The sequence below is a fragment of the Sardina pilchardus genome, chromosome 5 (genome assembly GCF_963854185.1).
Source record: "Sardina pilchardus chromosome 5, fSarPil1.1, whole genome shotgun sequence".
Classification (NCBI taxonomy): Eukaryota; Metazoa; Chordata; class Actinopteri; order Clupeiformes; family Clupeidae; genus Sardina; species Sardina pilchardus.
The window spans coordinates 20712927-20727301 of NC_084998.1; the positions used below are offsets into that span (position 1 = coordinate 20712927).

Consider the following 14375-nt stretch of genomic DNA (forward strand, 5'->3'; position numbering starts at 1 on the left):
CTCTCTCTCTCTGTTGAACTGAATTATTTTTTCAACACTTAATGTACTGTATGTGAGCATTTCACACACATGTATTCAGATATACTGTATGCAAGCAAATAAACAAATCAGGAACAGAAACAAAGTGACTTTGTGACTTAAAAAGCACAGCTTGAAGTTACACCAGAAAAACCCTTTGATGTACATGAAACAATAATGGTAGAAAAATGATATGACTCACACATAACCGTGACTCTCTTTGTTGATATTGGATTAACATTAAATATGATTAGCCTACGTGAAGTTCTGTCTCTTACCAAAGGAATTATATATTTTTTCAACCAGAAGGGGTGTTGCATCATTGCGCTGTATGTCTGTCTGACGATAATATTTTACAAGCATCTGCGTCTCGTACACAGTCAAGGCCTCTTTCAACCCTAAACGCCCATACTCAGGAGGAGGTGCTAAACCAGACAACTGTTTTGTTTTGGCATTAGCGCTGTTTGCAAGCACTTGCCCAAGCCCACACTGCTCAGTTTGACAGTAGAATAATTATTCTGTCAGTGTTGTACAGGCATTTTCTAAAAATAACAACATGAAAAACTGTGATGTCGAGTTAATAACTCACAGAAGCACAGTTTAGAAGCGTAATTAGACAACATACTCATTACATATGTCTATGGAAGTTGTGTGACAGTTACAAACACATACACATAACTTATCTGCTTTATCCCCATATACAATAGGCCTATAACAATATAACAATATAGACTACTTTTCACAGTTGTAGCCTTTGCAGTGCAAGTTATAATATATAATACCTGATTATATAAATAATTGTTCTGATAATGTGTTATGAAAAGTACACACACAGGAAGTGAAACCCCAATGTATGCTAGTCAGTGATCCCACGAAGTCACTCACTAAATTAATCAACCGGACTCTGAATGACAAAATGAAAGGCAACAAGCTCCATTCCTATTTTTTGGGGAGAAAGCATTCTGCATCACAAAACATTCAACAACAACAACAACAACAACAACAACGACACCAAAAAATGCCATTTTATTATACAGTAAGAATCTGTAACAGCGGGAGGAAAATGAATCTCTCGCTCAATCCATCACCGGATGGCAGGTTTGCGAGATGTTCGTCCAGGGTGAAAAAATGAATTAGATTTACAATGTGGGCTGACATGCTAAAATGAGCAGCAGGCCCCTTTTGCTGTATTCCCTGTCAATATTCATGATCTGAGTGTCACAAGGCACCCGCTCCCTGAGATGAGAAGGAGAGTGCCTTCTTATCTGTCGGTTTTCTCATGCCTGTGTGCAATGTCGAGAGGCAAAAAAAATAAGGGGGGAAAAATGGCTTCCTTGTTTGGGTGGCATTGCTTTTAAAATAGCCGGTGAAGAATTGGAACTGTCCCTCGAAATGAATAGCCTTGCTTAGAGGAGGATTGTGGCCTTTACCGGATGATCTGTCAAACATAAAAATGGAGTTCTGCTCTAGGGGGGGCATTGTAGAAAATATCATTACAGCCACACTTACCACAGAGTCCATTTCCTAGTATTCTAAACTAATTAATCTAATTTGGAACATGGAGGACAAGGGGCCATTAGGTGTTGAAAATGAGGAGAGAAACCATGTTACATTTGTATCTGGGACTGGGACATTTCACTAATTAATGTATCTATGACGATTGAGTGTTTCTCTGTGTGTGGTGTGTGTGTGTGTGTATGCCATGGTTTTTAAACTTTCCTAGCCCCGAGCACACCTGCACGATGATAAATACCAAAAAAAAGCTCAGTCCCTCTCCCTGACTCTGACGCCAAAACAAATAGTACAGTGCGGGAACATTCAACATTTATTTTTCACAATTCACACTCAAAACAGAAAGTGCAATGAGAGGAGAGGAGCTGAACACCATGTCTGAGCACAACCAACCAACCAACCAGCCAACAGATCAGATCTCTGCCGATGAAGAGGGAAGACGCAGCAGCAAGGGTTCAGGCAAGGCGCAGCGTGATGTAGATGTCATGGAACCAACTGCTCAAAATGGGATATGTATATGTATTTATTCATTTATTCATTTAAATCTGTACGCTCGGATTCTCTCCATTTATCGGGCAGGCATCTCTCTATGTCGGCATCACTTGAGTCAACCGACTCACTTGCCCTCCCATGGCTTCACTCTGAAGACCCCCTTAGCCGTGTTGGCTTATAGTAGGCCTCCCTCCCTGACGTTTTACTGGTGGCATTCATGTGTATTCAGAAATAATGGTTATTATCTTCATTGCTTACAATACAAATCCGACAGGCCTACTTGTATTGATCCATTTAGGAGACTGTATGCATGATACATGAGTCCGTTTCTCCCTCGCCACATGCATGGGAGCTGTGCTGCGGTGGTTCCATTTATTGGGATTTTTTTTGGGGGGGGTGTTGTTGTTGCTGTTGCCGCTGCTCCCAGTGTATACTGCTGTGTGAGTCGACTGCTCAGCTTTACCTCCCAAGTGAGGAGAAAATGTTTCCTTGTTTACTTGTTTTTTCTCTCTCTCTCTCTCTTTCTCTTTTTTTTCCTTTTGCAGTTTCCGCTTAACTATCACCTGCACATCGGAGCAATTACTGAATCGACTTGGCTCCAGTTTAAAAGAACACAGCGCTGAAATAGCACAGGGGACCCACCGCAGATTCTATTTTTTGCAAGTCTAACTTAATTGGCCAGCTTTACCACACACAGGTACACATCTCAGACTCCCAGCATCTCAGTTTCCCACCACACACACACAGACACACACGCACACACACACAAACACACACACATATATATATATAAACACACACACATACACACACACACACAATCTGTGCTGGTTCTCTGAAAGTGTCTTTGTATGTTGGGCTGGCGCCTGACCCATCAGAACTGACATGGCACATTTATACTCATGGGAACGCCAGCTCCAATATAAAGATGATTCTCCACATTAGGGGCTCGGCAAAACATTCTTCAGTCGTGACGGGGTGACAGTACAGCTTGTTTAAGAGGGTGCTGGAGAATGCCACCGCACACACAGGAAGCACACACTCACTCCCTCTCTCTCTCACTTATTCCCTCTCTCTCTCTCACTTATTCCCCCTCTCTCTCTCCCTCTAATTAAAGAGTGGGAACAGTACAGGCAGCCGTCGTGCTGAGCTCCTGCAGTCAACCTGAGGATGTGGGGCAGAGATTTGGGTTGTGTTGTTTTCTCTCCCCCTCTGTAATTATGGAGCCATTGTTTTACCCACGCGTGTACCGCGAGGCCGCCCGCTTGAAAGTGCTGCGTGCACTTCCTTTGTGCCGGGCTGGCCTGCAGCGGTGGCTCCCGTTTCTCTCTTCTTCTTTTTCTTCCCTTACTCCTCCTTTTTCTCTCTCTTTCTGTTTGAAGATCTCTCTCCCTCTTTCTTTCTCTCTGTTTTTTTCTTCTGTAAATCTTGTTTTCTTCCCTCCCTCCCTCCCTCATTCCCTCTCTTTGTGTGGTTGTGTTTACATCATGTGGGAACCCAATACCATGCAAGACTGTGTGTGCTTGTCAGAGTGTGTGCGCGTGGTGTGCGTGTGTGTTGACATGATCCTTGTATATCATTCTGTCTGCCATCAACATTGCCCATATGGTGTGTGTGTCTGTGTGTGCCTATTGTGCGTGGTGTGTGTCATGCTGACAGATTTTATATGCTTTCACAGATGCTGTGTTTGCATACACCTAAGGAAAATATTGTATTGTTAGCTTAATTGGATTGTGGACATTGGTTTAAGATCGACATATGTTAAATCAACACAGCATTTCAGCTTTCATGTCATTGACCTACTTATTCCAATGAAATAGTTTAAATTAAGGATAATTGAGTGCAATAAATTACATTTTATATCTTGGATCTCCAGCATTATAGTGTCCGTTACCAAAAACGTATTGAAAATATTGCAAGCAGAATAAATACAGTATACAGTATCACAATGGCACTGCTTCTAGAAATAATACACACTGAATAAGTTGAGCTGCAGCAGAAGCATTCATTACTTTAAGGAAAGAACAATGGAACCAAACACATATTAAAACTTTTTGGCAACACTAATAGCTGACATTGATTTTTTTTTTCTTGCAAAGGCTTATAGGAATATGTTTACAAAGCAATTGGTGGTAGCAAGGTTCCCCCGAGACCTCATGAGATCATTTACCTTCCTGCCTGTGAAGTTTGTTTCTCTGCTCTCATTTTACATGATTCAGTTGGATAAATGGAATCCGGTAGCAAAATATGTTTTAAAGAGGAACAATATGTAACAAGGGTTTAATACATTTGACAATGTTTGTCCTTTGAAACTTTTTTCCAATTCATGCATACTGTAGGTGTATACGCAATGTGTATATGCTTGTGTGTGTGTGTGTGTGTGTGTGTGTGTGTGTGTGTGTGTGTGTGTGTGTGCCATTGTTTTACCCACGCTTACCGCGAGGCCGCTCGCCTGTGTGTGTGTGTGTGTGTGTGTGTGTGTGTGTGTTTGTTTGTTCAGTGTGTGTATGTAGGCAGCCTCGGTCATGTCTATTAACTGGTTTTAATTTGAGCCAGGCGGCGTGCGAGTGCAGGGATCAGTGTTGTGCTGGAGTGGGGTGCCTGCTCCGGAGCTGCTCTTTGGGGCGTGTGGGGTGTCCGTGTGGGAGGAGGCCAACGCTCCGTGGCCATCCTGCTGGTAATTAGCCCACATCTCGCCAACTCTCCCTGTCTCTCTCTCTCCCTCTTTCTCCATATCTCTCTCTATCCTTCTCTCTCTCCCTCCCTCTTTCTCCATCTCTCTCTCTCCCTCCCTCTTTCTCCATCTATCTATCTTTCTCTTTCTCTATCCTTCTCTCTCTCCATCCCTCTTTTTCCATCTCTCTATCTCCCTCCCTCTTTCTCCATCTCTTTCTCTCTCTCCCTCTCTCTCCCTCTCTCCTTCTCTATCTCTTTCTCCCTCCCTCTCTTCCTCTTGTGAATGATTGTGTGAAAAGTTGGGAAATGAGACTCTTACGTAATCTGTAAGCAAAACTGTGCAATGTGAGCCGGGGCGACTTTGACACAATTAATGTGACAGGCCAGTGACACTGTCGTGTGGATGAGAGGAGGTGGCATTTGTCCAGGAGTGAGTGGCTGGAGGTGGAGGATTGGGTTGTTGTGGTGGGAGCCTCCACAGACACTGAAATGAGACAGAGAGAGAGAACGAGAGAAAGAGAAATGGAGAAAACATCCAGTTATGAGGTGTCTCTGTGACAACCGCTGTCACATTATTCTCTTCTTGTGCCCAAACGCCACCTGAACTTGGACAGAAACAACGGCGAACAATCACAACATGCGCTGTACATCCCCATCTCTATCAGAGTGCTCTTGATAGGAATAAACATGTACATAGCAGAGGGGAAAGAGACCATGTCGAGATGGATTTTTAGTCAAATGGCTGACCTGAATCTGAAAGTCTCGGGCAGTAATATGTGTTTGTCAATTGAGGGTGAAAACGGCAGCCACCGGTCTGGGCAGTAGCAGTGGGAGCAAGAACTGTACTGTACTGTTGCTGGTGGCCTGTGAACTGTCCCGGGACACCTAAGCACTGTCCCGAGACACCCAAGCACTGTCCCGGGAGCAAGAACTGTACTGTACTGTTGCTGGTGGCCTGTGAACTGTCCCGGGACACCCAGCCACTGTCCCGGGACACCTAAGCACTGTCCCGGGACACCCAAACACTGTCCCGAGACACTAGACACTGTCCCGGGACACCTAAGCACTGTCCCGGGACACCCAGACACTGTCCCGGGACACCCAAGCACTGTCCCGGGACTGTCCCGGGACACCCAAACACTGTCCCGGGACACCTAAGCACTGTCCCGGGACACCCAAGCACTGTCCCGGGACACCCAGACACTGTCCCGGGACACCTAAGCACTGTCCCGGGACACCCAGACACTGTCCCGGGACACCCAAGCACTGTCCCGGGACACCCAAACACTGTCCCGAGACACTAGACACTGTCCCGGGACACCTACGCACTGTCCCGGGACACCCAGACACTGTCCCGGGACACCCAAACACTGTCCCGAGACACTAGACACTGTCCCGGGACACCTAAGCACTGTCCCGGGACAACCAGACACTGTCCCGGGACACCTAAGCACTGTCCCGGGACACCCAGACACTGTCCCGGGACACCCAAGCACTGTCCCGGGACACCCAAGCACTGTCCCGGGACACCCAAACACTGTCCCGAGACACTACACACTGTCCCGGGACACCTACGCACTGTCCCGGGACACCTAAGCACTGTCCCGGGACACCCAGACACTGTCCCGGGACACCCGAGCACTGTCCCGAGACACTAGACACTGTCCCGGGACACCTAAGCACTGTCCCGGGACACCCAGACACTGTCCCGGGACACCTAAGCACTGTCCCGGGACACCTAAGCACTGTCCCGGGACACTAGACACTGTCCCGGGACACCTAAGCACTGTCCCGGGACACCCAAACACTGTCCCGAGACACTAGACACTGTCCCGGGACACCTACGCACTGTCCCGGGACACCTAAACACTGTCCCGGGACACCCAGACACTGTCCCGAGACACTAGACACTGTCCCGGGACACCTAAGCACTGTCCCGGGACACCCAGACACTGTCCCGGGACACCCGAGCACTGTCCCGGGACACCCAAACACTGTCCCGAGACACTAGACACTGTCCCGGGACACCTAAGCACTGTCCCGGGACACCCAGACACTGTCCCGGGACACCTAAGCACTGTCCCGGGACACCTAAGCACTGTCTCGGGACACCCAAGCACTGTCCCAAGACTAGACGCCGTCTTGGGACAGCCAAGTACTGTCCCTGGACACCCTCAATGTCACGGCCATAAGACACTGCCCTGCCACTCCCAACCACTTTCCCAGACATCCAGTCACCTCTGCGGAAAGCTGTCTTGCCACACTGATACCAGAGAATAGGCTGTCCTACGACAGTGCTAACACCTAAACTCCATTGGCACCTAAGTGTGACCGAAGACACTAGACACTGTCCCGGGACACCTGAGCACTGTCCCGGGACACCAAGACACTGTCCCGGGACACCTAAGTTAGATTAATTTCTCTTCCAAACAAAATTAAGTGCATTTTTATGTAGGCCTATAAGGGTTTTCTAAAAGCCCCTTCCCATAAAATGATAATTATTATGTTTATTTGTATAGAACCCCTGGCGTGTAGTCATAGTATCTTTTCACTTTGTATGCTGTATGTTTGCCTAAATTAATAATTAATTTGCATCAACAAACACGTCACTGATTTCAAAGGTTCCGTGCCCTCCCCCCATTTCTCCCAATGGTTTCTCCTTCATCACGCAATGCGAAAGTTATCATAGTGACAGAACAGCTGACTGCAGAAGTGTCAGTGGTGCGCCCGCTTCGGATGTTATCAGTCCATTGAATGGGCGTAATCAATCGTAATCAGCCTCATAGTTATGGGTTAGAAGGCGCCATCTCCGCCTTCTAGCAGGTTCAGAAGGCTGTTATCACGCATTCGCATGGTTGACCACGATACAAACACATTAGGATCCCAGAATCCAATCAGAAATCAGAAACGGAAATTACCGAGCAGTGACGAAGTAAAACGAAGAATTCAAATCGGGGAAAGGAAGTGAGCTGTGTTTCGTTGCGTTGTTATTATATTGAATTGTGCATTTGCAAAAGTGATGAAATCGGGGGGGGAAAATGGTAGCCTACGCCATATATTACCCTGCACCGTATTGTTTGGTTGCTCATCTGGTTTATTCAGGTTTTTCATCTGGTTTATAAATGCATGCATTTCACATTGATTTGTGCATTTGCAAAACTTTAGATCGGGAAAAAATGTCAGACTACGCCACATTACCCAGCACCGTATTGTTTGGTTGCTCATCTGGTTTATTCATTGCCTAGAAATCTAGACGCACCCTAGCGGCCAAAAATATTTTTGCCTAGCGGGATGGTCTAGGGTCGCACCATTGAGGTCAAGCCTGCGCTAGGCTCGAGTTCAGCCTAGACAATCAGAACGCTCTATCTGTGTACGGAGTCCTTGAGCCCGCCTTAGCTCACCTTCGGCTTCCGATAAGATGCCAGGGGGCTGGACCATGCGTCCTCGTTCGACGAGTTAGGTTTGAGACCGTATCGCACAACCATAGAGAAAAACAAAAGTTGGATGAGGCTAACGAAGCGTGCTCGTTTGAATCGGCTTTGGAAGAGTTAGACTTGGGCTTTTCTTTGAAGTTTGAGCAGAAAGAAGCACTCAAGTCATTCGTTTTAAAGAAGGATGTATTTGCCGTTTTGCCGACCGGCTACGATTGGTCACAAATGCTGGCCTATTACATGCAGAGGCAGTTTGAAAGACAACTGTTCATCCCACCTACAGGCTTCAACGCTGTCAATGGTCCGACCCCAAACTATACATGTCTGTGTAGTTTGGCTTGCCAGGCTAGTTTATTCAGGCTTTTATGTCTAATAAATGGCTTGATTGCATGGTAATTTTGCTAGCAATGAAGTTGAATTAACATTACATAATGTGGCAAATCTGTCAATGCAAGGTAGGCCTACATAATTTATAACTAATACTATTGATACTATGAAATTCATTCATATTATTATAGGGTGTTGCAGGGATTGATATGGTGCTTGCTATGCTAAATACAAAATCCCAACACCCAAAAAACTACCACCACTCAAAAATATAGTCGTAATGGTGATGTCATCCTGACCTATGGTCCTCTCAAGCACACAGAAGGGAGGAATTTAACTTGTAACTTAAATCGCATTCACACCCCAAGCGTTCAAAGGGTATTACAGCTTAAATCACATCTACACTCCTCAGGCTTTCCAACAATATATGATTTAGGCTACTTCAGATGAGCTATGCTTATATTACACCCAAAAAACTACCAACACTCAAAAATATACGTCAGTCTTACCGGTGATGTCATCCTCGCATATGGTCTTCTCAAGCACAAAGAAGGGTGGAATATAACTTATTACAGCTTAAATCACATCTACACTCCTCAAGCTTTCCAACAATATATGATTTAGGCTACTTCAGATGAGCTATGCTTATATTACACCCAAAAAACTACCAACACTCAAAAATATATGTCAGTCTTAACGGCCATCTCCACCTTCTTGCAGGTTCAGAAGGCTGTTATCCCTCCATTGAATTGGCATTATCAATCGTAATCAGCCCCATAGGTATGGGTTAGAAGGGGCCAGCCATCCGAACCTGCTAGAAGGTGGAGATGGCCCCTTAACCCATACCTATGTAGCTGTAATAAGTTATATTCCACCCTTCTTTGTGCTTGAGAAGACCATAGGTCAGGATGACATCACCGTTACGACTGACGTATATTTTTGAGTGGTGGTAATTTTTTGGGTGTTGGGATTTTGTATTTAGCATAGCAAGCACCATATCAATCCCTGCAACACCCTATAATAATCTGAATGAATTTCATAGTATTGTAGCGTGTCTAAGTTCTTAAAAAGACTTGTGTGAGTTGGGCTCCTACGTACATCATGTACATGTCAAGAGTTGTGGCGTGGCTGTGGCCGACAACAGTCATTATTAAAAGTACCGGTTTGTGATGAACTGTCTCGTCATTGACACGGGACGTTACAGTATCAATAGTATTAGTTATAAGTTATTAGAGTGCATGAAAAATTCCAACTATTCTTATTATTATTCTTCAACGCTTTTTGTGCGTTTAATGGTTATGGTTATGGTTATGGTTATTTAGCAGACGCCTTTGTCCAAAGCGACATACAAATAAATAACAATACAATTAAATAACAGTGAACAATTACAAAAAGGGAGAATAGCAATATTATCAATAAAACAATCAATTAAGCACTAACCTAATGAGAAATAAATGCAACTTCAACGGTTTAACTTTGAAACTTCATTCAAACTGTGTCACGTAGATCTTGCTTCGGTGACTTGGGCTTTGTACTTTTCAACTTTGTAACTTTTATACTTTTTAAACTATTTAATTAAAACTATCAAAATTTCCCCATAGACTTAACATTGTGATTATGACATCACCGATTAGAATCCTATGCCAGAACTCTCTCTCCCAGGCTTTTAGAATCCTATGCCAGAACTCTCAGGCTTCTAGAATCCTACTGTATGCCAGAACTCTCTCTCTCAAGCCGCCTTCACATTGGCACAGTAGATACGGCTGCGAAACGGCCGGAAGTCATGCATTTCCTATGGAGATTCGCAGACCGTATGCGAATGGGTCCGTACAGTGCGGTGCGAAAAAAATCGGGTCCGTTGGTCATCCGCATGCGTTAAAAAAATTGAACTCGTACGACAGCAACGGACGGTTCCTATCCGAAGGAAGTTAGCGTTGCTATGGTACTGATAAACAAATTGAATATCTATCTTTTATAATGTCATATTACATGCTTTTAAACGATAAAGTTTAAAACAAAAGTCATCGAAAAGGAACGTGTATGATCCATAGTGGTGCACAAGCCCATCTTGTGAAAAATAAAATGAACGGTTGATGTAAAATAAATAATTATTTCCAAACAAAGTTTTTTGTCACTGTCTTACATGGTCTCTTAACACTATTAGGGCAGTTAGACAATTAATTTAGAAATAAAATAGCACTATTGTACATTTTACTCCCAAACTCGAAAAGCCTCCGACACTTCCAACGGTCAAGTCCGACGTCCGACGGGGGAGCACTGCGAATTACGGAGTGCCAATGTGAAGGCGGCCTCAGGCTTTAAGCATGCAGTCTGGCTCTAATAAGACTACAGATCCTATTCAACTGTTCCCTGTGCCCAAAACTGTTTCAAAATAAAAATCTTCACTACCATAATTCACTATCAAATCATTCAACCATTTAAACTACTCAACTATTTAACTGTTCAGCCATTTTAACTGTCAGTTGTCATCAGCTATTTAAACTGCTCAACTATTTATACTCAACTATTTAACTGTTTGGCTATTCCAACTGTCCGTTTTCATCAACTATGACTCCCTCCAACTGTTTCTACTGCCTGAAACTAAATTCACTATTAAATAATTAAAGGTTGGGTACGGAATTAGCAAAACGGACGGCAGAGTTTGAACATATACAACCTCAAGTCCCGCCCTCCATGCACGAGCGACAATTCAAATGCGCAGCGCGAGAGCGAGCCAGGCTAAATGAAATGCCATCCTGGCGTCTACAGCACTATGAGCTCTAGTCTCCATACAATCACTCACATCAACTTCCCCAATTACATTCTTTATTCACCTCCAAAGGGTTGTAGTACATATGGTTCAGTAGCCATAGGTGTATATATTTGAACAGAATCTGGTTTGTTCTTACCAGGGCGATTATCTCCTGAAATATCCGAGTTTAGTGCTGCCCCGTTGGTTCGCCTATTCCACCGTAGCTCCAAGCTGTTAAGTTTCGATTTCATGTTTACAGCACTCTTCGTGTCATGGTAAAATGTAATTTTTGCTACATAGCTTATTTATTGCGTGGGTGATTGAGTTTCCGTAGGTATCCGCTGCCTTAGTTAGTTTGTATAGAAATGAAGTGACACATACAACAAGAGGGGAACATGGACGTGCAGCAGCAGGCAGTTGGTTTCGTTTCAGCACTGACTCGCGGTCACCAGCTTTCGAAAGGGTGGGGAGGGGGAGTAGGAAGAGGAGCGGTGGGGAGGGGGAGTAGGAAGAGGAGTAAGACGTTAGATTGACGATCGAGCTGTGAAATGATGGTATGGGGTGAGGAATTCTATTGGCTGGAGTTTTTCGAGCCCTGCCTGTTCCGCAGATGATTGACATGTTTAATTTCCATTTCAGTGCTTCCAACTTAGTGGCTATAAGTGGGTTAGGAATAGGATTTCAAGTGATTTTGCAAAAATGGCCAAAAAAGCTCATTCCATACTCTACCTTTAAACTATCTAAACTACTCAACTATTTAACTATTTGGCTATTCCAACTGTCCGTTTTCATCAACTATGACTCCCTCCAACTGTTTCTACTGCCTGAAACTAAATTCACTATTAATTAATTCAACTATTTAAACTACTCAACTATTTAACTGTTTGGCTATTCCAACTGTCAGTTTGCATCAACTATGACTCCCTCCAACTGTTTCTACTGCCTGAAACTGTTTCAAAATAAAAGTCCTCACTAAAACAATTCACTATTAATTAATATATATTTAAACTATTCAACTATTTAACTTTTCAGCCATTCTAACTGTCAGTTGTCATCAACTATGACTCCCTCCAACAGTTTCTACTGCCTGAAACTGTTTCTTGGTGAAAGTCCTTACTTCAATTATTCACAATTAAAGAATTAAACATTTAAACTACTTTTACTACATTTATTACTACTTTAAACAAATTAATCAACTGTTCAGCCATTTTAACTGCCAGTTGTCTTCAACTATGACTACCACCACTTATTTCCTCTGCCCACAACTGTTTCAAAATAAGTCATCAGTGCCATAATTCCGTATTTAATAATTTAACTATTTAAACTATGCAACTATTTAACTCATTTAGCTCAACTATTTGAACTAGCCTACTCAACTGTTTAACTTTTTGCCCATTCCAACTGTTAATTGTCATCAACTATGACTCCCATCAACCTTTTTTCTACTTCACCTCTATCTTTGTGCTTGAATGATATTTAAAACATTATCTAACAATATTTTGCAGAAATGTTTACATTTTCATGCACTCGTAATTCCCTGGAATTGCTTTCTCTAGTTTTATTTATTAGACCTAAAAGCCTGAATAAGCCAGATGAGCAACCAAACAATACGGTGCAGGGTAATAATATATGGCGCAGGCTACAATTTTTTCTCCGATTTCATCAGTTTTGCAAATGCACAAATCAATATAATAACAACGCAACGAAACGCAGCTCACTTCCTCTCCCCGATTTGAATTCTTTGTTTTACTTCGTCACTGCTCGGTAATTTCCGTTTCTGATTTCTGATTGAATTCTGGGATCCTAATGTGTTTGTATCGTGGTCAACCATGCGAATGCGTGATAACAGCCTTCTGAACCTGCTAGAAGGTGGAGATGGCGCCTTCTAACCCATAACTACTGTATGAGGCTGATTACGATTGATAACGCCCATTCAATGGACTGATAACGTCCGAGGCGGGCGCACCACTGACACTTCTGCAGTCAGCTGTTCTGTCACTATGATAACTTTCGCGTTGCATGATGAAGGAGAAACCATTGGGAGAAATGGGGGGAGGGCACGGAACCTCTGAAATCAGTGACGTGTTTGTTGATGCAAATTAATTATTAATTTAGGCAAACATACAGCAAACAAAGATACAATGACTACACGCCAGGGGTTCTATACAAATAAACATTTAATAATTATCATTTTATGGGAAGGGGCTTTTAGAAAACCCTTAGAGGCCTACATAAAAATGCACTTAATTTTGGACAGTGTCTGGGTGTCCCGAGACAGTGCTTGGGTGTCCAGGGACACTGTCTGGGTGTCCCGGGAAAGTGCTTAGGTGTCCTAGGACAGTGTCTAGTGTCTCGGGACAGTACTTGGGTGTCTCGGGACAGTGTCTGGGTGTCCCGGGACAGTGCTTAGGTGTCCCTGGACAGTGTCTAGTGTCTCGGGACAGTGCTTGGGTGTCCCGTGACAGTTCTTAGGTGTCCCGGGACAGTGGCTGGGTGTCCCGGGACAGTGCTTAGGTGTCCCGGGACAGTGTCTAGTGTCTCGGGACAGTGTTTGGGTGTCCCGGGACAGTGCTCGGGTGTCCCGGGACAGTGTCTGGGTGTTCCGGGACAGTGCTTAGGTGTCCCGGGACAGTGTCTAGTGTCTCGGGATAGTGTTTGGGTGTCCCGGGACAGTGTCTGGGTGTCTCGGGACAGTGCTAAGGTGTCCCGGGACAGTGTCTAGTGTCTCGGGACAGTGTTTGGGTGTCCAGGGACAGTGTCTGGGTGTCCCGGGACAGTGTCTAGTGTCCCGGGACAGTGTTTGGGTGTCCCGGGACAGTGCTTAGGTGTCCCGGGACAGTGTCTGGGTGTCCCGGGACAGTGCGTAGGTGTCCCGGGACAGTGTCTAGTGTCCCGGGACAGTGTCTGGGTGTCTCGGGACAGTGTTTGGGTGTCCCGGGACAGTGCTTAGGTGTCTCGGGACAGTGTCTAGTGTCTCGGGTCAGTGCTTAGGTGTCCCGGGACAGTGTCTAGTGTGCCGGGACAGTGTTTGGGTGTCCCGGGACAGTGCTTAGGTGTCCCGGGACAGTGCTTAGGTGTCCCGGGACAGTGCGTAGGTGTCCCGGGACAGTGTCTAGTGTCCCGGGACAGTGTCTAGTGTCTCGGGACAGTGTTTGGGTGTCCCGGGA

General features: G+C 44.8%; 1 long non-coding RNA gene across 1 annotated transcript in view; it reads right to left on the reverse strand.

The window, feature by feature from the left end:
• Window positions 1–5017: 5017 nt before the first annotated feature.
• LOC134079693 (uncharacterized) overlaps window positions 5018–14375 on the reverse strand; it is a 70913-nt gene continuing 61555 nt past the window's right edge. The window contains exon 3 of the long non-coding RNA XR_009939122.1: window positions 5018–5182. This is a non-coding gene — a long non-coding RNA (uncharacterized LOC134079693). The remainder of the gene's footprint in view (window positions 5183–14375) is intronic.